The following is a 25480-nucleotide window of genomic DNA, read 5'->3' as shown; positions in this document are numbered from 1 at the left end:
GGTTTGATCCTTCTTCCCCCAGTGGGACCAGAACACAGACAGTATGAATCCACAGACCATATACTCATGCACTACACTATACTAGCTTTTGCTCTGAAAATATCATACAAAGAATACATTAAACACCCTGGCCATTGTTTCCATTAACGACACTGGTACTTGTCTCAAATTCTGTTTGCAAAATATGACAGTATGCCAAGAAATGTTGCTCTGCATGAAGCTTTTACTGAAAGCTATATTTATACTGGTGCTTAGTATTAGTGGCACTGCAACCAACAATTTCATAGAGGTACAAAACACTGAAATATATTTCAAATATATTTGAAATCTCAAGAAATATGGGACTTAAATTACTTGAATGGAAGATACTGTTACATTTTATGACCAAACCCAGAAATGTTACATATACAAATTTTATATGTATATGTTTTTAGGAATAGAGACTTTTTGACTTCCATCAATATCTAGAAACTTATCAAACTATGGGTTGTAAAACTGCCATTTTATGAAACAAATGTGAGTTTGTTAAATGTTATTTAATTCACGGACACAAAACAATGGGAAAATTCATTTTAGTTGCTTGTAAATGTGGTAATTGAGAGAAATTTTGGCAAAAAGATTCTCTTTGGACTTTTTAGGCTCTTTAATTGGAAGGCAGGTAGTATAATACAATTAATGAAAAATACTTTGGTAGGAAAATGTATTTTAATCGAAATTAAAGGAGTTGACTGAAACATTTTACCTAGGAAAGGAGAATTAACTAGTGAGCTTGACAATGTATACATTAAAGGATATGTTGCTTATACTTTAAAAATTCTATAATTCTATGCTTAAATGGGAACATTAAAAAAAATCTGTGTGGTAATAAAGTTTCAAAAAATCCAAAACACTCTTTCTTACTGATAACAAGGGTTATTTAAAGAAGAATTCATGGAAATAAATTTGTCCAACATAAAATTAAACTCAGAATCATTAATGCACAGATCATTTATAAACAATGCCTGTAGATTTGAAAAACCCTAATCTTCTGATTATAATGATTCTTTATTCTGCAATGACTTCATGAATTCCACTACTAAATTAGTGAAACATGCAAATAATTTAGAGTTTTTGTCTCTGTATATTTTCTTATCTGTCACAATTTCCAAATTCTCTATAGTGTCAATGCTGAAAGACTTTCCTCCAGACTATACCTTTTTAATTTCAGTGAAGGTGTTTTGACTTATAAATAAAAACATACATTTATACAGTAAACCTACTTTTTCTAAAATTTCCTAAATAGTATGGTTTTAAAAATTATAAAATGATAAATGCCAGCCTTCATTGTTTCTAAAAAAATGTGAGAAAAAGAAAACCAAAGTAGTCAATAAAATATTGACCATCATTTTTCAAATTGACCAAATTGATGAAATAATTTTAGGAAGATTGAATCATTTTATTAAATGATATATCCTTTCATAATTTAAGAAAAGACTACTGAGAAATGAGAAATGAATCCTGAGAGAAATCCTCTCAATGTAGTTCCAAAAAACCATAGTTTGTATTTACAAAATACAAAATAATGTAATTACCTTTAAAAACATCATGGAGGGATAAAGATTGAATTTTCTAAAAAAAAAAAAAAAAAATGGCATGGTCCCAAAATTTTCTAAGGTCCCTAACCTGTCAGAAAGTGACCTTTCTTACCACCTGTGAGATTGGGACCTTATAAGACAGGTCAGTGTTCTTGGGATGGTTTTGTAGTCATTTGGACAACATATAAAGTCAACACTTTAAGACTGGGCTTATTACCCCTGATTTGATGAGACTCATTTGCAAATATGATGTATCTAGGTATGGCCATGATTGCAAGAACAATTTTTCCAATTATATATCTGGATATAAAGGAGGACAGATTCTTACTGAAACCATGTCAATAAATAAAACTACCATGAAAGGTAAGAGCACTCAAGTAAAAAGTACTATTTGTTTCTAAACTGTGAGAGGCCAGTGAGAATCAAATAACATTAAAACATTTCATTTTACTTTACAGAAGCATAGTCTACTAAATTGAGTGTTAGAAGTAGCTTAAGAAAAAAAGCATGGGACTTCCTTACCTAATATTAAAAACCAAATATTAAAAAAATTCCAGGGAGTTCCCATCATGGCTCAGTGGAAACAAATCTGACTGCTATCCATGAGGATGCAGGTTTGATCTCTGGCCTTGATCAGTGGGTTAATGATCTGGCGTTGGCATGAGCTGTGGTGTAGCTTGCAGACACAGCTCGGATCCTGTGTTGCTGTGGCTATGGTGTAAGCTCTGATTCGACCCCTAGCCTGGGAACCTCCATTTGCCGTGGGTGCGGCTATAAAAAGACAAAAAAAAATTCCAATATTTCAAAAAAAATACAATAAGATGTATTTCTTCAGTCCTAAATGATGAATTTTGTTCCATCGTCTCAAGTCAGCAATCTACTTTTGCAGTCTATTTGCTTCTAGACGAAAAAGGTTCCTAAAAATCCTGACTTATTCCATAGTATAAATTCAAAGTTGTCTAGGCAAAATGGGAAGCCTAGAGCCAAAAGTCTATCCTTTGAAGTATCAATAGTTGAGAGTACCTGTTAAAATCCTTTCTAAGAGGCTCGAAGACTGTCCTTTGTTGAAGGCACAGATTTTAGCTTCTAGCTTATACCAGAGACTTGAGACAAATGCCTAGGAGCAGAAAAATGTTTGATGAGATGAGAGGCTGTAGTTAACTTATCACAGTGCTAATAATATCATAGTTTTCTATTGGGGTATATTAAGTAACTATTTTATAAAGATTTAGTCAATAGTTCCTCTAAGGATAAGAATGCATTATTGCAATACATGCACTGACAAATCTCTAAGTCTTCCCATAAAATGTATAGTCTCTGTAATATTTACATTAATAACATGTTAACTATAAAATTTTTACCTTAGGAAGAACAAGCATTTCTTCCGATTTGAAGATTTTGTTCACACAATTCTTACAATAGTGTTAATTAACATGGACCTATTCAACCTATTTATAGTATATTTTTGTTTTATGAAGTAAATAATCTTTTTGATTTTCCAAGGGCCTCCCGGAGAATCTACAAGATCTCTTTTAATGTGAATATTAAGCTTGAAGTTTTATTTTTTTTCTTCTCAACTTAGTTTCTATCTTAGGAAAGTAAAATCAAAGGAATTGTCAGGGATTCGATCAATTGTTTTAGATGTTCAACATGCCTGAGAAACAATATATGGTTACCTGCTTAATCAAAGTGACAATAAAATATTTTAAAATAATTACTTGAAAAGGTAACAGTTGTAAGTAACTTTATCTTTTTGACAAATGAAGAATCTATGTTGTTTTGTTAATAATAATCAAAACAGAAAAATATTTTGGTAAGATAGGAATTTCCAGAAGGTAAACAATAACCTTTGTACCTCCTGTTAAGATCACTAAGAAACCTTAATCATTTTAATAAAGGAAAAAGTCATAGTACACTTTTTTCTTTTTTTAATTTTTTTATAATGATTTTTATTTTTTTCCATTATACCTGATTTACAGTGTTCTGTCAATTTTCTACTGTACAGCATGATGACCCAGTCACACATACATGTATATATTCTTTTTTCTCACATTATCATGTTCCTTCATAAGTGACCAGACATAGTTCCCAGTGCTACACAGCAGGATCTCATTGCTAATCCATTCCAAATGCAATAGTCTGCATCTCTTAACCCCAAGCATCCCATCCAGCCCACTCCCTCCCCCTCCCCCTTGGCTACCATAAATCTGTTCTCCAAGTCCATGATTTTCTTTTCTGTGGAAAGGTTCATTTGTGCAATGTATTAGATTCCACATAGAAGCTGGAATATGGTATTTGTCTTTCTCTTTCTGACTTACTTCACTCAGGATGAGAGTCTATAGCTCCAACCATGTTGCTGCCAATGGCATTGTTCTTTTTTTATGACTGAGTAGTATTCCATTGTGTATATATACCACATCTTCCAAATCCAATCATCTGTCGATGAACATTTGGGTTGTTTCCACGTCTTGGCTATTGTGAATAGTGCTGCAATGAACATGCAGGTGCATGTGTCTTTTTTAAGGAATGTTTTGTCCGGATATATGCCCAAGAATGGGATTGCAGGGTCATATGGTAGTTCTATATATAGTTTTCTAAAGTATCTCCATACTGTTTTCCATAGTGGTTGTACCAGCTCATATTCCCACTAACAGTGCAGGAGGATTCCTTTTTCTCTACACTCCCTCCAGTATTTGTTATTTGTGGATTTAGGAATGATGGCCATTCTTACTGGGGTGAGGTGGTATCTCATGGTAGTTTTGATGTGCATTTCTTTAATAATTAGGGATGTTGAGCATTTTTTCATGTGTTTGCTGGCCATCTGTATATCTTTGGAGAAATGTCCGTTCAGGTCTTTTGCCCATTTTTCCATTGGGTTGTTGGCTTTTTTGCTGTTGAGTTGTATAAGTTGTGTTTGGCATTTATATATCTGGCAGTAAAAGTTTCAATGCTCTTCTTTTTGTATAAGTAACCTCATCTAAAAGGAGCCAACTTTTGCAAAATTTTAATATATTTGTTTCTTTTCATGCTCAATTATTAAAAACTAAGTTGAATAAAACTACCTTTCTTTAAATCTTCTACAATTTTTCATATCCATTATGATTTTGTCATTCACTAAACTATTTGACATTCTGAAACAACTAAACCTTTAAAACAAAATGACCCTCTTTTTCTCCTGATAAAAAAAACCCCACTTCCCATTATCTTATATACTCAAGTGTATTTATCTTGGTAGTATTGCTCCTAATGTAGTCTCCACAATAAGTTTTAATAAAAAAAATTTCTATTTCATAGAAAAATACTGAGAGGTCTATTATTTGAGAGCTCTCTATCAAATATTTTAGCAGACTAAGAAGACTCATTCTCTGTAGCCACACAAAGCACTTTTAAACCTTTGTAAAATGGCTTAAATGCACGTTACCCAAGTGAACATTACCCAAAGATATAGCCACCGTAAGGCATATAAAAATAATGCGTAAAAGCATATAAACTTAAAATTACGTTGAGTAATCATTGTTTGAGTATTCAATTCTACTGAAGAATTATCTAAGCATCTAATCATTATCTATTAATTTAATGATAATCCAAATCTACAAATTATATTTAAAATAAAACACTATAAAACATAATCACTTTTGATATAAAAATGTATCAGACTAATGATTCAATTTAGCCGAACACCAATTTTTATGTTTCATAATTGTAAATGGTATTTAGGAGTAATAATAACTTATTTGCTCAGTAAACCAATGTAAGAAGCCTAGAAATTCAGATCAATTTGTTACTTTTATTTATTTATTTATTTATTTATTTTTGTCTTTTTTTTTGCTATTTCTTTGGGCCGCTCCCTGCGGCATATGGAGGTTCCCAGGCTAGGGGCTGAATCGGAGCTGTAGCCACCAGCCTACACCAGAGCCACATCAAGCGGGATCCAAGCCGCGTCTGCAACCTACACCACAGCTCACGGCAACGCCGGATCGTCAACCCACTGAGCAAGGGCAGGGACCGAACCCGCAACCTCATGGTTCCTAGTCGGATTCGTTAACCACTGCGCTACGACGGGAACTCCTTTTTTTTTTTTTTTTTTTTTTTTGCAATCTTCTTGGGCCACTCCTGCGGCATATAGAGGTTCCCAGGCTAGGGGTCAATCGGAGCTGTAGCCACTGGCCTACACCTTGCAGGTTTTTTTTTGGTCTTTTTGCCTCTTCTAGGGCCACTCCCGCGGCATATGGAGGTTCCCAGGCTCGGGGTCCAATTGGAGCTGTAGCTGCCAGCCTATGCCAGAGGCACAGCAATGCGGGATCCAAGCCACTTCTGCAACCTCCGCTGCAGCGTGAGGCAACACCAGATCCTTAACCCACTGAGCAAGGCCAGGGATTGAACCCGCAACCTCATGGTTCCTAGTCGGATTCGTTAACCACTGCGCCACGACAGGAACTCCCCAATTTGTTACTTTAAAAGAAGGCAAACCCAAATCTAAAATCCAAAATGAAAACCAAAATGCCTAGATTATCAACCACACTGACTGATTCATGGAAAAGATAGTTACTATTTATTATTTTAGCCAAAACTAGTAACCAGTCTAATTTGTCCAAGGATTCATCTTAATTATGTAAACTTAGATTTCAAATGTTCTTAAGTCAGCAATTTCTGTACTTTTTAATGTATTGCACATTTAGAGCTATTAAGTTAGTCCCTTTTTTCCTATGACTTTAAGGAAGGATATTACATTTATATAAGAGCTCATTTATCTCTATAAACATATCAGAATAGAATTCCTTTAAGTTTAAGGGACATAATAATCAAATTTATTAATTCTCCACAGAAGTAGGGAAATATTTCACACTGAAATCATGAAAGATAAAGTCTTTTCATCAAGTACAGGTGCATAGAGAACCATATATAGCTTCTTTTCCATAACTTCAGCCACAGGGCAACATTAAACACCAAAACTCCCCAGTTAAAATCTCAAAGAGATTTTTTTTCCTTCTGATTGGTACAAAATTCTTAACTGATTTAACAAACAAAAAACAAAACAAGAAAACACAAAAAAGATTAACAATCTGTATTCTCTGTCATCTCTCTCACATCAGAGAATAGATCTCTGTCATTCATCTAATATCACCAAATGGTCAGACCATAAGACCAAATCTCTGATTACTGCTGTCAGCAAGAGAAAATAACTTATCAGCTGAACACAAAATAGAAACAAATATAAAAACACAAAAATGAAAGAAAGGAAAAAGAAAGTAACTTAGGAAAAATTGAGACAGCAAAGTGGAAGTTCTATTGCCACCTGAAATTCACTCCAGGAGCCAGGAGAAGACAGGCCTGGAACTAACCAGCTGACAGTTTAGTTTACTTGGCTCTGCCAGGTGAGTTTATTGGGGCATCTCAATGAAATCTCCAAAATGGTTTCAGGTATAATTTTCAAAAAGATAAAATCATAAATCTAAGGCAAATAGCCCAAAGATCTTTTGAACAATTAGGTATATTGTCAATTTACCAAATAAACGGCAGACTTAGATTCTTGGCTTAGAACCAAACCTAGTTAATGTGTAACAGGGCCATAAACCATTAGGGATTGTCTGTTCCAACAGACTTTGATTTCTATCAGGTAAGAAATTTACAATTTAACCTTTGCCCTACAGAACTGTAGAATAGCCCAGACGACAGAAAGGTAGGCCCTAAAATATCTTTTCCCATTTCCAAATTTCAGAGAATTTTCCTGACAGATTTCACCTATGTTTACGTCCAATGGCTGAGAAGAGTTAATATAATTTCAGGAGAGAAGCCAATTAAGCATGGGGCATGAGAATTTAGGGAAACTAAGTAATTAGGTAATGCTATCTAAAGCAAAGTTACCAAAGCTCCATTAGCTTTGAAGGAACAATTTAAAGCATTGAAGAATACCCTCTTACATAAGTTCTTAGAGCTAACAATTGGCTGAACTAATTAAAAGAAGACCAAGACATTTTACAAATTAATTTACTCTTTTGAGTTAAAGAAAGTTAAATAAAAAAATAAAATATATCTATAGAAGTTCTAGAATATCAAGTCTCCCTTCCTTGGACCTAATGATACAAAAAATAATACAAAAAAATACAAAAAATAAATAATACAAAAAAATACAAAAAATAATACAACTCCATAAATTCTGTTTCTTCAGAAATTGTATGCATTGAAATATTACCTTCCCTGCAACCCCCCAATACCACCACTACCCATACCAATTCACAGAAGATTATGTCCTCCTTTCTCTGGCCACTGCCAGTTCTAAAAGTATTAATATCCCGCTTAGTATATCATTCTTATATAGAAACTCTGAGACAAGCAGGCCTCAGATATACTGGGAAACAACGATCAATAATATACCTTAAACTAGAGCAAAGACAGGGAGTTTCCATCATGGCTCATGGGTAATGAATCAGACCAGTATCCATGAGGATGCAGATTCGATCCCTGGCATCACTCAATGGGTTAAGAATCCGGTGTTGCTGTGAGCTGTGATGTAGGTCACAGATGTGGCTTGGATCCTGGTTGATGTGCCTGTGGTGTAGGCCAGCAGCTGTAGCTCTGATTGGACCCCTAGCGTGGGAACTTCCATATGCTGCAGGTGTGGCCCTAAAAAGCAAAAAATAAATAAGTAAGAGAAAACATATGCTGTTCATGGAACTTCCCACTGTACTGTGGATAAAGTGAAACGAAATATTAGGATGAATTTTCAAAAATTAAAGTAATACCGGAGCATAATTTGAAAAGGGGGGGAAGACAGAAGAAAAATTATGACATAACCAATCAACCAACCCAAGAAAATCCTGAAAATAAATTATTTGCATTACAGAAGAATTTATCCAGCTTTATTGAGGTATAATTAACAAAAAATTAATAAAGTGTACAACATGATTTAATATATACAGACCTTGTGAACATTTGCTACAATCAATGAACACATATATTACCTCACAGTTCCCATTTTTATGTGTGTGTTTAGAACACTTAGGGTCTACTCTTAGAAAGTTTCAAGTATACACAACACTATTATTAACTGTAGTTACCATGCTGTACATTAGATCCTCCTAACTTATTCATATTCTAGTTTTAAGTTTCTACCGTTTGATCATATCTCACAAGTTCTCCTAACCACCTGGAAACAACCATCCACTCTTCTACTCTCTTGAAAAAGAGATGAAATTTGAGGTCATAAGTGGTGGAGAGTTAAAAGAGGAATTGGAGTAGGTGGTCAAAAAGTACAAACTCCCACTTACATGATAAAGAAGTAGTAAGGATATAATGTACAACACAACTATAGCTAACACTGCTGTATGATATATAGCAAGATTAAGTATTCATGATGTTGATGTCAGAGAGTGTTTTGCCTATGTTCTCTTCCAGAAGTTTGATGGTGCCCTGTCGTATATTTAAGTCTTTCAGCCATTTTGAGTTTATTTTGGTGCATGGTGTGAGGGTGTGTTCTAGTTTCATTGCTTTGCATGCAGCCGTCCAGGTTTCCCAGCAATGCTTGCTGAATAGACGTTCTTTTTCCCATTTTAGGTTCTTGCCTCCCTTGTCAAAGATTAATTGACCCTAGGTGTCAGGGTTTATTTCCGGGTTCTCTATTCTGTTCCATTGGTCTGTCTGTCTGTTTTGATACCAGTACCACACTGTTTTGATGACTGTGGCTTTGTAGTATTTCTTGAAGTCTGGGAGAGTTATGCCTCCTGCTTGGTTTTTGTTTCTCAGGATTGTTTTGGCAATTCTGGGTCTTTTGTGGTTCCATATAAATGTTTGGATTGTTTGTTCTAGTTCTGTGAAAAATGTCCTGGGTAATTTGATAGGGATTGCATTGAATCTGTAGATTGCTTTGGGTAGTATGGCCATTTTTACAATATTGATTTTTCCAACCCAGGAGCATGGAATATCTTTCCATTTCTTTACATCTTCTTTGATTTCTTTGGTTAAAGTTTTATAGTTCTCGGCATATAAGTCTTTCACCTCCTTGGTCAGGTGTATTCCGAGGTATTTGATTTTGTGAGGTGCAATTTTAAAAGGTATCGTATTTTTGTATTCCTTTTCTAATAGTTCATTGCTGGTATACAGAAATGCGACTGACTTCTGAATGTTCATCTTATATCCTGCTACTTTGCTGAATTTATTAATCAGTTCAAGTAGTTTTGGGGTTGAGTCCTTAGGGTTTTCTATGTATAGTATCATGTCATCTGCATACAGTGGCAGTTGTACCTCTTCTCTTCCTATATGGATGCCTTTTATTTCTTTTATTTGCCTAACTGCTGTGGCCAGGACTTCCAAAACTATGTTGAAGAGCAGTGGTAAGAATGGGCATCCCTGTCTTGTTCCAGATTTGAGTGAGAAGGCTTTCGGTTTTTCCCCATTGAGTATTGTATTTGCTGTGGGTTTATCATAAATGGCTTTGATTATATTCAGGAATGTTCCCTCTATACCCACTTTGGTGGGTCTTGATCATGAATGGATGTTGGACTTTGTCAGATGCTTTTTCTGCGTCTATTGAGATGATCATATGATTTTTGACTTTTCTTTTGTTAATGTGGTGTTTTCTCAGGTCAGTCTCCCAAAGCAATAGAAATTAGAGCAAAAATAAACCCATGGGACCTCATCAAACTGAAAAGCTTTTGCATAGCAAAGGAAACCAAAAAGAAAACAAAAAGACAACTTTCAGAATGGGAGAAAATAGTTTCAAATGATGCAACCGACAAGGGCTTAATGTCTAGAATATATAAACCACTTATACAACCCAACAGCAAAAAAGCCAATCACCCAATGGAAAAATGGGCAAAGGACCTGAATAGACATTTCTCCAAAGAAGATATACAGATGACCAACAAACACATGAAAAAATGCTCAACATCGCTGATTATAAGAGAAATGCAAATCAAAACTACCATGAGATATCACCTCACACCAGTCAGAATGGCCATCATTCATAAATCCACAAATAACAAGTGCTGGAGGGGGTGTGGAGAAAAGGGAACCCTCCTGCACTGTTGGGGGGAATGTAAACTGGTACAGCCACTATGGAGAACAGTTTGGAGATACCTTAGAAATCTGTACATAGAACTTCCATATGACCCCACAATCCCACTCTTGGGCATCTATCCGGACAAAACTCTACTTAAAAGAGACACATGCACCCACATGTTCATTGCAGCACTATTCACAATAGCCAGGACATGGAAACAACCCAAATGTCCATCCACAGATGATTGGATTCGGAAGAGGTGGTATATATACCCAATGGAATACTACTCAGCCATAAAAATGAACGACATAATGCCATTTGCAGCAACATGGATGGAACTAGAGACTCTCATCCTGAGTGAAATGAGCCAGAAAGACAAAGACAAATACCATATTATATCACTTATAACTGGAATCTAATATCCAGCACAAATGAACATCTCCTCAGAAAAGAAAATCATGGACTTGGAGAAAAGACTTGTGGCTGCCTGATGGGAGGGGGAGGGAGTGGGAGGGATCGGGAGCTTGGGGTTATCAGACACAACTTAGAATAGATATACAAGGAGATCCTGCTGAATAGCATTGAGAACTTTGTCTATATACTCATGTTGCAACAGAAGAAAGGCTGGGGGAAAAATGTAATTGTAATATATACATGTAAGGATAACCTGACCCTCTTGCTGTACAGTGGGAAAATAAAAAAATTAAAAATAAAAAGTAAAATAAAAAAATAAAAATAGAATTCTATTAATATAAGAAAAAGTTTAGAGAACTTAATAGTAAAGAGTTCTTTATAAGAATAAGACATTAAGAATTAAAAACTGATCAGAAGGGATGAAAGATAAAGTTGAGAAAATTTTCACAAAAGTAGCACAATAAGACAGAGATGGAAAATAAGATACTAAAAATTATAAAATAGGTAAGCAATTGATTAGTTCCAACATCTGGCTAATTATAGTACTAAAGAGATCAGAGAAAATAGATGGAAATAAATTATCAAAGAATAAAATTTCCACAACTGAATAATAAATCTCCAGATTTAAATGGCTCACCAAAAGCCTAGAAGATGAATGAAAGGGACCTATATAGTATCAAATCATTGGGAATGTTTAGAATCCCAGGAGGAAAACCCTGAAAGGTTGCAGAAAGAGGTCACATATTTATTAATTTTAAGTAAGTAAAGATATTAACAATATGAGGAGTTCCCATTGTGGCATAGCAGAAACGAATCCAACTAGGAACCATGAGGTTGTGGGTTCGATCCCTGGCCTTGCTCAGTGGGGTAAGGACCTGGTGTTGCTGAGCTGTGGTGTAGTTGGCAGATGTGGCTCAGATCTGATGTTGCTGTGGCTGTGGCATAGGCTGAGCCCCTAGCTGGGAACCTCTATATGCTGTAGGTGCAGCCCTAAAAAAAAAAGCAAAAAAAAAAAGTTATTAACAATATAAAACAAGAATAATCATGAATTCAGTAGGATTATTAGGGCATAAAATCTATGATCACTGAAATAAGTTCATGAGCTAAAACAACAAATACAATTACCTTTGTGAAAGCTGAAAGAATAGGGAGCATATGTAAAAGAAAAGTTTAAAAATACAGAATACAGAAGAGTAGCAACACATACTAAGAGAAACAGAGGAAAATTTTAGAGAGAAGAGAGAGGAGGGGAGGAGAAGGGCAGAGAAGTCAGGGAGAAAGGTAGGAAGATAGAGATTTGAAGAAATAATAAAGATAAGATTGCAAATTAAAGGTGATTATAAATAATGTGCTTAGATTGTAAAGGTACGTAAAAGAGCAAAGAAAAAATATAAATTCCATGTAGATGAACTTCAAAGAACTAAGAGCCAGACTGACATCTTACTATCTCTGGATGTAAGAAAACAAGGGAATGTGAGTTCCTGTTGTGGCCTGAAGGGTTACAAACCTGACTAGTATCCTTGGATTTGGGTTTGATCCCTGGCCTTGCTCAGTAAGTTCAGGACCCAGCGTTGCTGCAAGCTGTGGCCCACATGGCTCAGATCCTGCTTTGTTGTGGCTGTGACTGTGGCATAGGCTGGCAGCTGCAGCTCTGATTTGACCTCTAGCCTGGGAACTTCCATATGTCACAAATGTGGCCCTAAAAAGAAAAAAAAAAAGAAAGGGAATGAAGTTTTTAAGGTATGGAAGGAAAAGATTTCCTTATCTCTCTTTCTCTCACTGTGTGTGTGTGTGTGTGTGTGTGTATAAAACCAGTCAAGTGGACATTCATATGCAAGAGAATAATAAATATATCATTAGGCATTTTTTTGAAAGCTATAGAGATTTGACATAAAAAAACTCACATTAGAGGGGGAAATAAAGCCTGAGAGATGCTAAAAGCAACATAGGGCTTGTCATAGACCCTGACATATAGTAGGTTCTCTTTAAATGTTTGCTTAACTAATGTAAAGCAACACACTTACACTGAGGTAGCGTTAATGGAGTCCTGAGAAACTGGAAAACCCTGGAATTGAAAGCATAGCGACAAAATAAAAAGTATAGTTTAAAGGAAGAATTTTTGTAGATTCTTCAGTGTCTTCCTGTCCCATAGTCCCATATAACTTTCTTTATTGATGTATACAATGGTTTAGATTCCAGCAAGGGAAAATGTCTGTAAGACTTACACAGAGGAATTACAGCATATCAAATGCCCAAGACACCAAAATTTCCTTTGTATCAAGCACACAAAAACTGCCAATATATCAAAGGCATGTGATTCTATTAGTTCATAGGTGGAAAACTATTCATAGAAAGGAAATTTGCTTTTGAAAGGGACTGATAAAGGTCTGCATACATTCTCAAAGAAATAATCACTTGTGCAACAGCTACTACTCCAATGAATACAAAGATAAATCCCCAAGCACAAGATAAAGGGCCTAATTATCTCATCTGCCTGCAGCTTATATTCATTCCTTCATATGACAACACTGTGTTTTCAGCTTTCTGAGGCCTAGAATCAATTAAGATAATTCTGGACTCTTTTTATAATCATTTCTAGGGAATAATAGCTTATTTCCTTTCTTCCAAATGATGAATATATGAATAAACTTAAATTTCTCCAGCCATCTTAATGAGCAATCTTTTTATTATTTTGTTTTTATAAACCTTAAAGATATAGTATTCATTGATCAGATTCATTTGATTTTTTATACATAAATTCAAGTCTAATTAACTTGAGCAAAAAGGCTAATGCACAGGTTCAATTATCCACTATGATAAAAATTAAAAATAGAACCACCATATAATCCAACAATTCCACTTCTGGGAATATATCCAAAGGAAACAAAAAAATTAACTTGAAAAGATATCTGCACCCCCATGTTCATGCCAGCATTATTTACAACAGCCAAGACATGGAAATGAGCTAAGTGTCTATCAATGGATGAATATGAAGTTGTGATATATATGGAGTATCATACAGACATAAAAATGAGTAAATGCTACCATATGCAACAATGCGGATGGACTTTGAAGGCATTATGGTAAATTAAGTAAGTCAAAGACAAATACTGAATGATCTCAACTTACATGTGGCATCTAAAAAAGGAAACAACCAAAGGCACAAAGAAAAGGTCAGACTTCTGGTTACTAGAGGTGGAAGCAGGATAGAGAAGGACAGATTGGAGGAAAGTAGTCAAAAGGTACAAACTTCCAGCTATAAGATAAATAATGACTAGGGATATAATGTAAAACATGATGGCTATAGTTAACACTGTTGTACAATATATAGGATGTTAGCCAGACCTACTGTGGTAATCATTTCACAATAATGTAAATCAAAGCATCATGTTGTAAGGCTCAAACTTATAAAGTGATGTACATCAATTATTTCTCCATAAAACTGGAAAAATATTTTATAAAAGTAAAGTTGCAGTTCCCTGGTAGTCTTGTGGTTAGGACTCTGTACTTTCACTGCTACAGCCCAGCTTCAGTCCCTGGTCTGGGAACTGAGATCCCACATTAAGCTGCTGCATGCCATGACAAAAAAAGTTGCATTTATTTAAAATAAGGTTTATTTAAATTAAAGAATATAAGAATTCCAAAATTCCAAGACCATAATAATAGAGAATTAAACCAAGTATGGGGCCTTTCTAAGTGAAGTGCCCTGTGCAACTGTACAAGCTGTACACCCAAGAAGCTGGCCCTGCTTCTTAGTTTTGCCTCAAGGAGATGTGATATAACTGAAATCTACTGTCCATATTGGGCTTCTCTGGATCCATGGAGGAGAGGAATTACTACAACCTTTTCCCCTTCCTTTAAAGGCATCATTATTTAGAAAAATTTACAGGCAATCAAATTCAATTGTGTGCTTGAATGAGTATGTTCTAAAAAGGCCAGATCCAGGATTTCTGACTCTTAAATTTTCAAAGGCCACTGTCTTCTAAACCAGTCTTCTACTTTTGCACAATTGTACTCTTGCCTCCTGGAACATTTTTACCAAATTTACTAAGTATGCTCTGTTTTAAATGCCTATTACCCTGTTCTAACACTTATGTTCAATAACTTACAGTTCCTATAGCATTGTTTGTTTTCCATTAATTGAAAATATTTGGATGTCACAGGTAATTGCTATTTGGCACCATCAATTATATTGTTTCGAACAAAATTTAAATGTGTCTTCTTCTGGAGAAAGGGATTTATAATCAGTAAAAAAAAAAAAATTAAAATTTTCAAGGGTCATCATTTCCATCACCGACAAAATAGATCTATATTCTGGTTTACCATTTTTAGCTCATGTCTTGGTTTATTAAGGTTGTTTTGATGTCCTAGTACCATTATGGTAGTATTGTTCACCCTGTGACTCTCCAACTCTAAAAAGAGGTCTTATCTTTTTTGGTTTCATTTTTTATTAGTTTGAAATAGGTATCTTAAGTTTCATGATCCAGGTGCCTCCATATCAAGGTTATCCTCTGGGAATCATGGAGAAATGGGTCTCTTCAGCACATTCAAAAAAAGTTTCATTTGTCCTCTCTCTCTTCCTTCTGACAACCACATTATATATTATCAAGGGTTGTACGAATATTTATTCTCTTAAACTTATTCTTGTCAAAGTCTACTTTATCCTATAAATTTGAAAGTACTTCTGAGAGTTTACAATTATTTATGTGTACATTAAAAAAAAATCTTATCATGATTGTTGTCTCAAAATGAATGACTGCCAATATTAGGAAATTGGTTCATGAAGCATAAAAGCACAGTGTAAGAACACTGAATAAGCCTGAATGAGGTCCTCATGTATAATGTTCAAGAGTCTCTAACCCACAAACTCAGGAGCATCAAAAATAGCAAATTCCTTAATATCTTTTGTAGCACCAAAATTTTAATTCCTATTTCAGTTTCAATCACATCACTATTGAAAGAAATATTCAGTGTCCGTCATTATTACTCTCCTCCTTCTAACAAAAATGTTCAATAGCCATGTGGTTTTACATAGCAACAAGGCACAGTCAGCCTCCTCTTTTCATATAGCTTACATTCAGGATGCTCATAACCCAAATCCATAAATTGCCTCAGGTCCAAAAGTTCTGCAACCTTCTTGCCATATTAGGTATACATCTATCCGCAAGATGATATATGAGATTTAGAGAGCATGGTTCAACTTCCTCAACAAACATCAGAAAACCCCATCAGTATGATTGGGAAAAATACATTAGTGTTACTTTACCTTCAACAGCATTACTCTTTCCCTGACTCTTCATAGGAGAATCTAACTAAAATAAGTCACTGCACAGTAACTCTTGTAACAACCTTTTCACAACAACTCTGACCCCACTCTTACTATTTCCCCATTTTCTTGATACTCTAAATATACTACTTTTATTTGCTAAAATAGAACACTTTGACACCATCAGAAATGTTAAGAGCCCACAGAAGGAACATCAACTGGACTGCAGGAGAGAATATCTCACTAGGAAATGTATTCCATGCACACCTACCTCCATTCATGGCTGAGGTGAGACAGATCTTTGACATTATGGCCTATGACTCCTGCTGTCCATTTTCCATTACTCCATTTTTTCCATAGGCCAACTTTGGTCATTGGTTCATATCGATGAGAACCATATGAAAGGTCAGAGGGCCATACACTAGGGAAATCTGAAAAAACAATTTAACTCAAAAGAGAGGATAAGCCTTTCTAATCGATTGCTTCTTTGACTGTGAGATTCCTTATTGAGATAGGTCTACATGAGAAAAGACTTAATCTTTTATTTTTATTAAGGTTTTATATATATGTATTTATAGTTTATTAAAGTAGATTTACAATGTTGAGTCAATTTCTGCTGTACAGCAGTGACTCAGTCATATATATATACATACCCAAACACATTCTTTTTTTAAATATTATTTTCTATCAAGGTCTATCCTAGGAGATTGGATACATTTCCCTGTGCTATATAGTAGGACCTTATTGTCTATCGATTCTAAATGTAATATTTTGCAACTATTAACCCCAAATTCCCCCTACCCCAATGGCAACAAGTCTGTTCTCTGTGTCTGTGAGTCTTCTTCTGGTTGGTTCATTGTGTCATATCTTACATTCCACATATCAATGATATCGTGTGGTATTTGTCCTTATTCTTCTGATTTACTTCACTTGGTATGATAATCACTAGTTACATTCATGCTGCTGCCAGTGGCATTACTTTGTTCTCTTTTATGGCTGAGTAGTATTTCATTGTGTGTGTGTACACATACCACATCTTATGAACCCATTCATCTGTCAATGGACATTTAAGTTGTTTCCATGTCTTGGCTACTGCGAATAGTGCTGCAATGAATATGAGGGCGCCTATCTTTTTTTTTGCTTTTTTAATATTTGATTTCTTTTAAAAATTAATTCAATGGATTTTATTATATTTATAGTTATACAATCATCTTCACAACCTAATTTTAGAACATTTCCATCCCCAAACCCCAGTTTGTCCCTCCCCCACTGCCCCCACCTGTCCCCTTTGGTAACCATAAGTTTTTCAGTCTGTGAGTCTGTTTCTGTGCTGCAAATAAGTTCATTTGTATCTTCTTTTTTAGATTCCACATGTAAGTGATAGCATATGATGCATGTATGTTTTTGAATTACAGTTTTGTCCAGATATATGCCAAAGACTGGGTCTGATGAATCATATAATAGTTTTATATTCAGTTTTCTGAGGAACCACCATAATGTTTTCCATAGCAGTTGTACCAATTTATATTCCCACCAACAGCATAAGAAGGTTCCCTTTTCTCCACACCCTCTCCAGCATTTGTCATTTGCAGATTTTTTAATGAGGGGCATTCTGACCAGTGTGAGGTGGTACCTCTTTGTAGATTTGATTTGCATTTCTCTAATAATTAGTGATGTTGAGCATCTTTTCATGTGCCTACTGGCTACCTGTATGTCTTCTTTGGTGAAATTTCTATTTAGGTCTTCTGGCCATTTTTTGATCGGGTTGTTTCATTTTTGTGGTTGAATTGTATGAGTTGTTTGTATACTTTGGAGATTAAGACCTTGTCCATTGCATTGTTTGAAACTATTTTCTCCCATTCTGTAGGATGTCCTTTCATTTTGTTTATGGTTTCCTTTGCTGCACAAAAGCTTATAAGTATATGCTATTTTTGTTTTTATTTCTATTGCCTTGGGAGATTGTCCTAAGAAAACATTTGTATGGTTTAGAATGTTTTGCCTATGTTCTCTTCTCGGTATTTGATGGTTTCATGTATGATGTTTAAGTCTTTAAGCCATTTTGAATTTATTTTTGTGCATGATGTGAGATTTGTGTTCTAGTTTCAGTGATTTACATGCAGCTATCCAACTTTCCCAGCACCTCTGACTAAAGAGATTATCTTTTGCCCATTTATATTCTTGCCGCCTTTGTTTATTAATTGGTGGTAGGTGTCTGGGTTTAGTTCTGGGCTCTCTTTTCTGTTCCATTGATCCATATGTCTGGATTTGTACCAATACCACACTATCTTGATGACTGTAGCTTTGTAATATTTTCTGAAGTCTGGGAGAACTATGCCTCCTGCTTTGTTTTTTTTGTTTTTTTGTTTTTGTTTTTCCCACAGGATTGCTTTGGAAATTCTGGGTCTTTTATGTTTCCATATAAATTTTTAAATCATAAATCTGAGTACACATATACATGCTTATTGTAAAAAATTCAAGCAATATACCAAAGAGTGAAATAGGTAAAAATTCTTTCAACTTTGAAGTCCAACAGAAAACTGTTAGCACTAGGATGAACATCATTATTGATTTTTTCATGCACATATATAATATAGAAATAGTTATCTAAAATATATTTGTATAATTAATATATATATACATATATATTGCCATCAACATCATGATATCAAACTTAGATAGTTTTGCCAGCTCCCTTTTTACTTTTAATACATGTAGCTGCACAGTATTTCAGTGTATGAATATAATTCTTGCCATAATGCATTATAATTTTATGACTTATGTGCCCCACTCACAAGACTAAGTATTTATTGAGAATAGAGAATTCTATAGGTATTTTTTTGTTTTTAATAGAGCCTTAGTAATTAACACAGAACCTAGTAGATGGAAAAATATTTGAATGGACAGATGAATGAATGGATAGACAGAAATAAAGAGGCAGCAGTATGGTGGATGTCTGCAGAAAAAAAAAGAACTATTAGGTTACTGTCTACATAGTTCATGTGAGAAGAGTAATAAGAGCCTAAACTAGGGTATAAAACATAGTAATGGAAGGAGGTGAAGCATCTAGAGAGTTATTTTGAATAGCTGGGATTTTTTTTTTTTTTTTGCTTTTAAAAACATTTATCTCAAATTTTTAATAATACAGCTTTAAATAGTACACTGGTTTCCTGTGGGTTGTTGACTTTTACATTTTATCTTCAAAATGTGACTTACTATTGCATTTTGTCTGAGTTTCATTTGTATACCAAATAATTGTAGTATGTATTTCTTTGACTTCCTTTCCCACCGATTCTTAATTTAATTGTGTGGTGACTCACCAACATTGATTCCTGCAGGAGTTTCTGTTCATCATTCAGAACAATGTCCTTCATAGGTTCCAGAAGTAATTGCTAGAGAAAAAAAAATGTGTTTGAGCAAAACCTTACTTCATTTCTTGTTCCAATAAGATATCCTATAATTGAAGAATAAAGACAATAATAATTTGGTCTACAATGTCATACACAGCAATAAGTGATATAGGCAAGTATTACTTTAAAAATATGTAATCCTTACAACTATGAGGATGCTAATAAAGTGACAAAATGGCCAGGCCATGGTATAAAACTAGTTTAATATGACCTCAAAGTTTACTCCTTCCTTCCCTAGAATGAAACACTACTATATAGCCTCTATTTATGATCATCTTCCTCAAATCTGTAAGTTTCTGACCGTCATTTAATATTTTAGCTTAGTTTTGTTATCCTAGTCAGGGAATTTGCAGAGTGCAAAACATAAAGTCTTTCTTCTACTTCAGTATACTTCATTGTGTCTTCTCTCCTCTCCTGCTTGCCCATAAAGGAGGCCTAATCCCGTCCATTTCTTGAACAAGTATGTGCTTACTGGCCTGACTGTTGAGTTTCTATATATCCCTCACTCTTTCCCTCAGGCTGTCCTTGGGTTGATTTCGGGTTGAGTCCACAGTGTTTGGTAAGTGAGCCTGCAAAGATGTCCCTAATTCCCTTACTTTTTATTTAATTATTTATTTCTTTGCTGCACCTGCTGTGGCATATGGAAGTTCCCAGGCCAGGGATTGAACCCACACCTCGGCAGCAACTCGAGCCCCTGTAGACAATGCCAGATCCTTAACCCACTGCACCACCATGGGAATTCATCCTTTAACAAACATCTGTAAAGCAAATCTGATTTTATCTTCCATCATATATATCAGTATTGTGTCCACTTTCTGTGGGGTAATCTGAAGGGACCACTAAAATATGGTCACTACTAACCTCTCATGATTTTTTCTTCTACTACAGTCCTCCTGCTTCATAGCTGAACTTCCCAATCAGACCACACCCTTTCTGGACTCTGAGTTGCATATGTGGTTCCCCCACCTTGATTTTCTTTTACCTACAATGTGTATCCTTGGTAAATAGTGAGTCATTTCAAAATATTTTATCCTGGAGCTCCTGTTGGGCTCAACGGGTTAAAAATCCAACACAGTGTCCATGAGGATGTGGGTTCCATCCATGGCCTCTCTCAGTGGGTTAAGAATCTGGCGTTGCCACAAGCTGCAGCACAGGTTGCAGATGTGGCTTATTATCTGGTGTTGCTGTGGCTGTGGGCATAGGCCTTCAGGTACCACTCCTATTCAACCCCTAGCCCAGGAACTTACATATGCAGTAGGTGTCCCTAAAAAGAAAAAAAAATGTATCATTTAGGAATGTTGTCTGACTTGTTTAGGTAAAATTGAACATCTGAGGGAACCACCCTCTGCTTGACATTAGACTTCATTTTACACGAACTGCATTTGAAGATTATTACATCACCCCTTTGAATAAATTTCCTAGTAGTCACACCTGATTCCTACCATACAGTGATGACTTTGTGTCAGCACTATCTCTTTAAAAGAGTGATTGTTAAACCGTACCCAAAATACTGGAAACCATCGAGGCCAGGAGACAGTGGGATTACATATTTAAAATACTAAAAGAGTAAGTTTCCCTGTGGTGCAACAGGTTAAGGATCTGGCATTGCCACAGCTGTGGCTCAGGTTGCAGTTGTGGGGTGGGTTCGATCCCTGGCCCAGGAACTTCCACATGCTGTGGGGGTGGCCAAAAACCAAGACAAAAACAAAAACAAAGTGCTGAAAGAAGAGAGTCCTGTATTTGGCAAAACTATTCTTCAGAAATGAATAAATTACATATACAGATAAACAAAAACTAAGAAAATTTGTCACTAGTAGACCTACCCTATGAGAAATACTAAAGAGAGCCCTTCAGGCTGAAATGAAAGAACACTAAGCAGAAACTCAGTTCCACATGACATGTTGATAAAAGGATACATAGTTTTACTTATGCTCATAATGAAAAAAACAGAGGGATAAAAACTTCAGAAGTGATGGCTCAGTTTATGGTACTGTATATGGTGATGGCTTCACAGGTATGTACTTATCTTCAAACTAATTATATGTTGAATATATTCAGGCTTTTTGTATGTCAATCACACCTCAATAAAAAAAATAAAAAGCGAGTAAGAGTAAGTACATAAGTAAATATAAAAGACAGTCTATTTTTCTGAGTAACTTTTCTTCTATATGGTTTAACAAACAACATCATAAAGCAATAATTATAAACTTGTGTTGATAACTTTATAAGGTATAGTAAATAAAATGTATAATATATACGTAATAAAATATAATGCATAATAAAGGTGTAATTTGTATGACAATAACAGCATGAGGGAACAGGAGGGAAAGGAGCTATGATGGAGCAAAGTATACTATTGAAATTAAGTTATTTTTAATCCAAATTAGGTTGTTTTAAATTATGATGCTAATTTTAATCCCCAGGGCAACCATCAAGAAAATAACTCAAAACAATACTGTACTGCTAAAGGCTAGACTGTACCGTCTGGAGAATAAAAAAGATTATTGACTACAACTGAAAACAGAAAGGGAATTATTCTCTCTATATATGTAATTTCTCAATTTGTAAAATACTGTGGCTTTAACTTTGTATATGAATTAGGTAGCATTTACAAAGTAGAAAAAAACTAGGTGAAAAATTGTTAATTTAGTCAAATAACACTTAAAAACTATGATATAATGCTCCTGAATAATGGAGTTATTTTATTTCACAGACCTATTCTGTTTGTTAAACATATACAGTTGACCCATGAATGACACGGACTGGAACTGTGTGGGTCTATTACATGCAAATGTTTTGCAGTAAATACACTCAGCCCTCCATATCTGTGGGTTCTGCATCTGGGCAGATATTGGTATTCATAGTTGGTCCTAGAACCAATACCCTGTGGATACTAATGGATGATTATAGTCACATTCTAGATCAACTATTTTCCTAATAATTTATCTTGATTAGCATTTCCAATGGCTTCAAATTACATTTTGGTCTAGAATACATATTGGTATTATAGAAAGACAGAACTTACTCTGATGATATAATCTCTTTCTAAAGTGTTTTATAAGATTAATAAAAGAGATACTGAGCTATATGCGGGCTACATTGATAATGCTCATGTACAAATGAAATAATGTTAAGGCAAAAAATTGAAAAGCTGGACACAAAGAGCGGCTATAATCAAAAAGTCTACAGATAATAAATGCTAGAGAGGGCATAGAGAAAAGGGAACCCATCTAAGCTGTTGTTAGAAATGTAAATTGGTGAGATCACTATGGAAAACAGTATAGAAGTTCCTAAAAAAACTAAAAACAGAGCTACCATATGATCCAGCAATCCCACTCCTGAGCATGTATCTGGAAGAGTTGAAAACCCTAATTCGAAAAGATACATGCACTTCAATGTTCATGACACTATTTACAATAGCCAAGGCATGGAAGCAACTTAAATGTCTACTGACATAGGAATGGACAAAGGAGAAGTGGTACAAACACATACACACACAGGAATATTATTCAGAAATTTAAAAGAATGAAATATTGCCATTTGTAGCACATGGACAGACCTAGAGATTATTATACTAAGTGAAGTAAACCAGACATAGATATTAAATGATGTCACTTATATGTGGAATCTAAAAAAATACAAATAAACCTATACAGAAAACAGAAATAGACTAAACTAACAGACATAGAAAACAAGCACATGATAACCAAAGGGAAAAGGGATGGAACTGAGAGATAAATTAGAAGTGTGGGATTAACAGATATATACTACCATATATAAAATAGATAAGTAACAAGGATTTACTGTGTAGCACAGGAAACAATACTGAATATATATATATATATATTTTTTTTTGTCTTTTTAGGGTTGCACCTGCAGTATATAAAAGTTCCCAGGCTAGGAGTTGAATCAGAGCTGCAGCCGCTGGCCTATGCCACAGCCACAGCAATGTCTGATCTGAACTGTGTCTGTGACCTACACTGTACCTCGTGGCAATGTCAGATCCTTTAACCCACTGAGCCAGGCCAGGGATCAAACCTGCATCCTCATGGATACTAGCTGGATTTTTAACCCACTTAGCCACAATGGGAACTCCCTACATTCAATAGTTTGTAACAACCTATAATTGAAAATAATCTGAAAAATATATATAACTAAATCACTTTGCTGTACACCTGAAAATAACACAATATAAATAAAGTATAATTCAATTTTAAAAAGCAGAATACAGAGTTCCTGTTGTGGTTCAGCAATAATGAACCTGACTAGTAACCATGAGGATGTGGGTTTGATCCCTGGCCTCACTCAGTGGGTTAAGGATCTGGCATTGCTGTGAGCTGTGGTGTAGGTCACAGACACAGCTCAGATCCTGTGCTGCTGTAGTTGTGGCCAGCAGCTGTAGCTCCAATTCAACCCCTAGTTAGAGAACTTCCATATGTCACAGGTGTGACCCTAAAAAGAAAAAAAAAAGCTGAATACAAAATGAAATGTGCACATTAATTACAATTATGTAAAATTCTTGTACATATTAGTGAAAAATAAATGAAATCACAGATTAAAAATATACTAAAATATACTAGAGCCATACAATTACCAAAAAAAACTGTGATTGAGAGTTTGATTGTTATAGAGGAAGGACAGAGCCATGTTGACAGAAGGAAAAATGATGAAAAAATGGGGATAGAAATAAAAGAAAAACAAGAAACAAAAATTTCAAATGAACAGCCTAACCTACAATACCTTTTAAAATTGCACCCCAAAAAATCAAATGCCTGGGAATACACCTGACTATGGAGGTAAAAGACTTATATGCTGAGAACTATAAGACATTAATCAAGGAAATTAAAGAAGATGTAAAGAAATAGAAAGATATTCCATGCTCCTGGGTTGGAAAAATTAATACTGTAAAAATGGCCATCCTACCCAAAGCAATCTACAGATTCAATGCGATCCATATCTAAAGGAACTAGAAAAAGAACAAAGAAGCAAAAGGAAGGAAATGATAAAGATTAAAGGGGAAATAAAACAGATACCAAAAAAAAAATTCAATGAAATCAAGAGCTGAATCTTTGAGAAGACAAACAAAACTGAAAAACCTTTAGCCAGACTCATCAGGAAGAAAAAAGGGGACCCAAATAAATAAAATTCAGAAATGAAAGAGGCAAAATAATAACCAATACCACAGAGATGTGAAAAATCATAAGAGAATACCATGAACATACATGCCAACACAAAGGACATCACAAAAGGAATGGATAACTTTCCAGAAAAATGGAACCTTCCCAAACTGAATCAGGTATACACAATCTGAACAGACTGATCACTAGCAGTGAAATTGAATTTGTAAAAAAAAACAAAAAACAAAAAACTCCCAGCAAACAAAAGTCCAAGACTGGATGGCTTTAGAGAGGAACTCTACTAAATACAGAATAGGTAATACCTACCCTTCTCAAACTACTGAGAAAAATGAAGTGGATGGGACACTTCCAAATTCATTCAATGCTACCACTGCCCTGAGATCAAACTTAGACAAAGATACTACAAAAAAAAAAAAAAGAAAATTATAAGCCAACATCTTTGATGAATGTAGAATGCAAAAACACTCAAGACAGTAGCAAACAAAATCCAACAATATATAAAAAAGGATCACACACCATGATTATGTGGGATTTATTCCAGGGAAACAAGGAATATTTGAATATTCATAAATCAATCACTGTGATACACCACATTAAAAGAAGTGATAAAAATCACATGGTCATTTAAATAGATGAAGAAAAAAGCATTCAATAAAATTCACATCTATTCATGTTAAAAAAAA

Source organism: Phacochoerus africanus, chromosome X (assembly GCF_016906955.1).
Source record: "Phacochoerus africanus isolate WHEZ1 chromosome X, ROS_Pafr_v1, whole genome shotgun sequence".
Classification (NCBI taxonomy): Eukaryota; Metazoa; Chordata; class Mammalia; order Artiodactyla; family Suidae; genus Phacochoerus; species Phacochoerus africanus.
The sequence above is the reverse complement of the archived record's forward strand: the minus strand, read 5'-3'. Positions refer to the sequence as shown.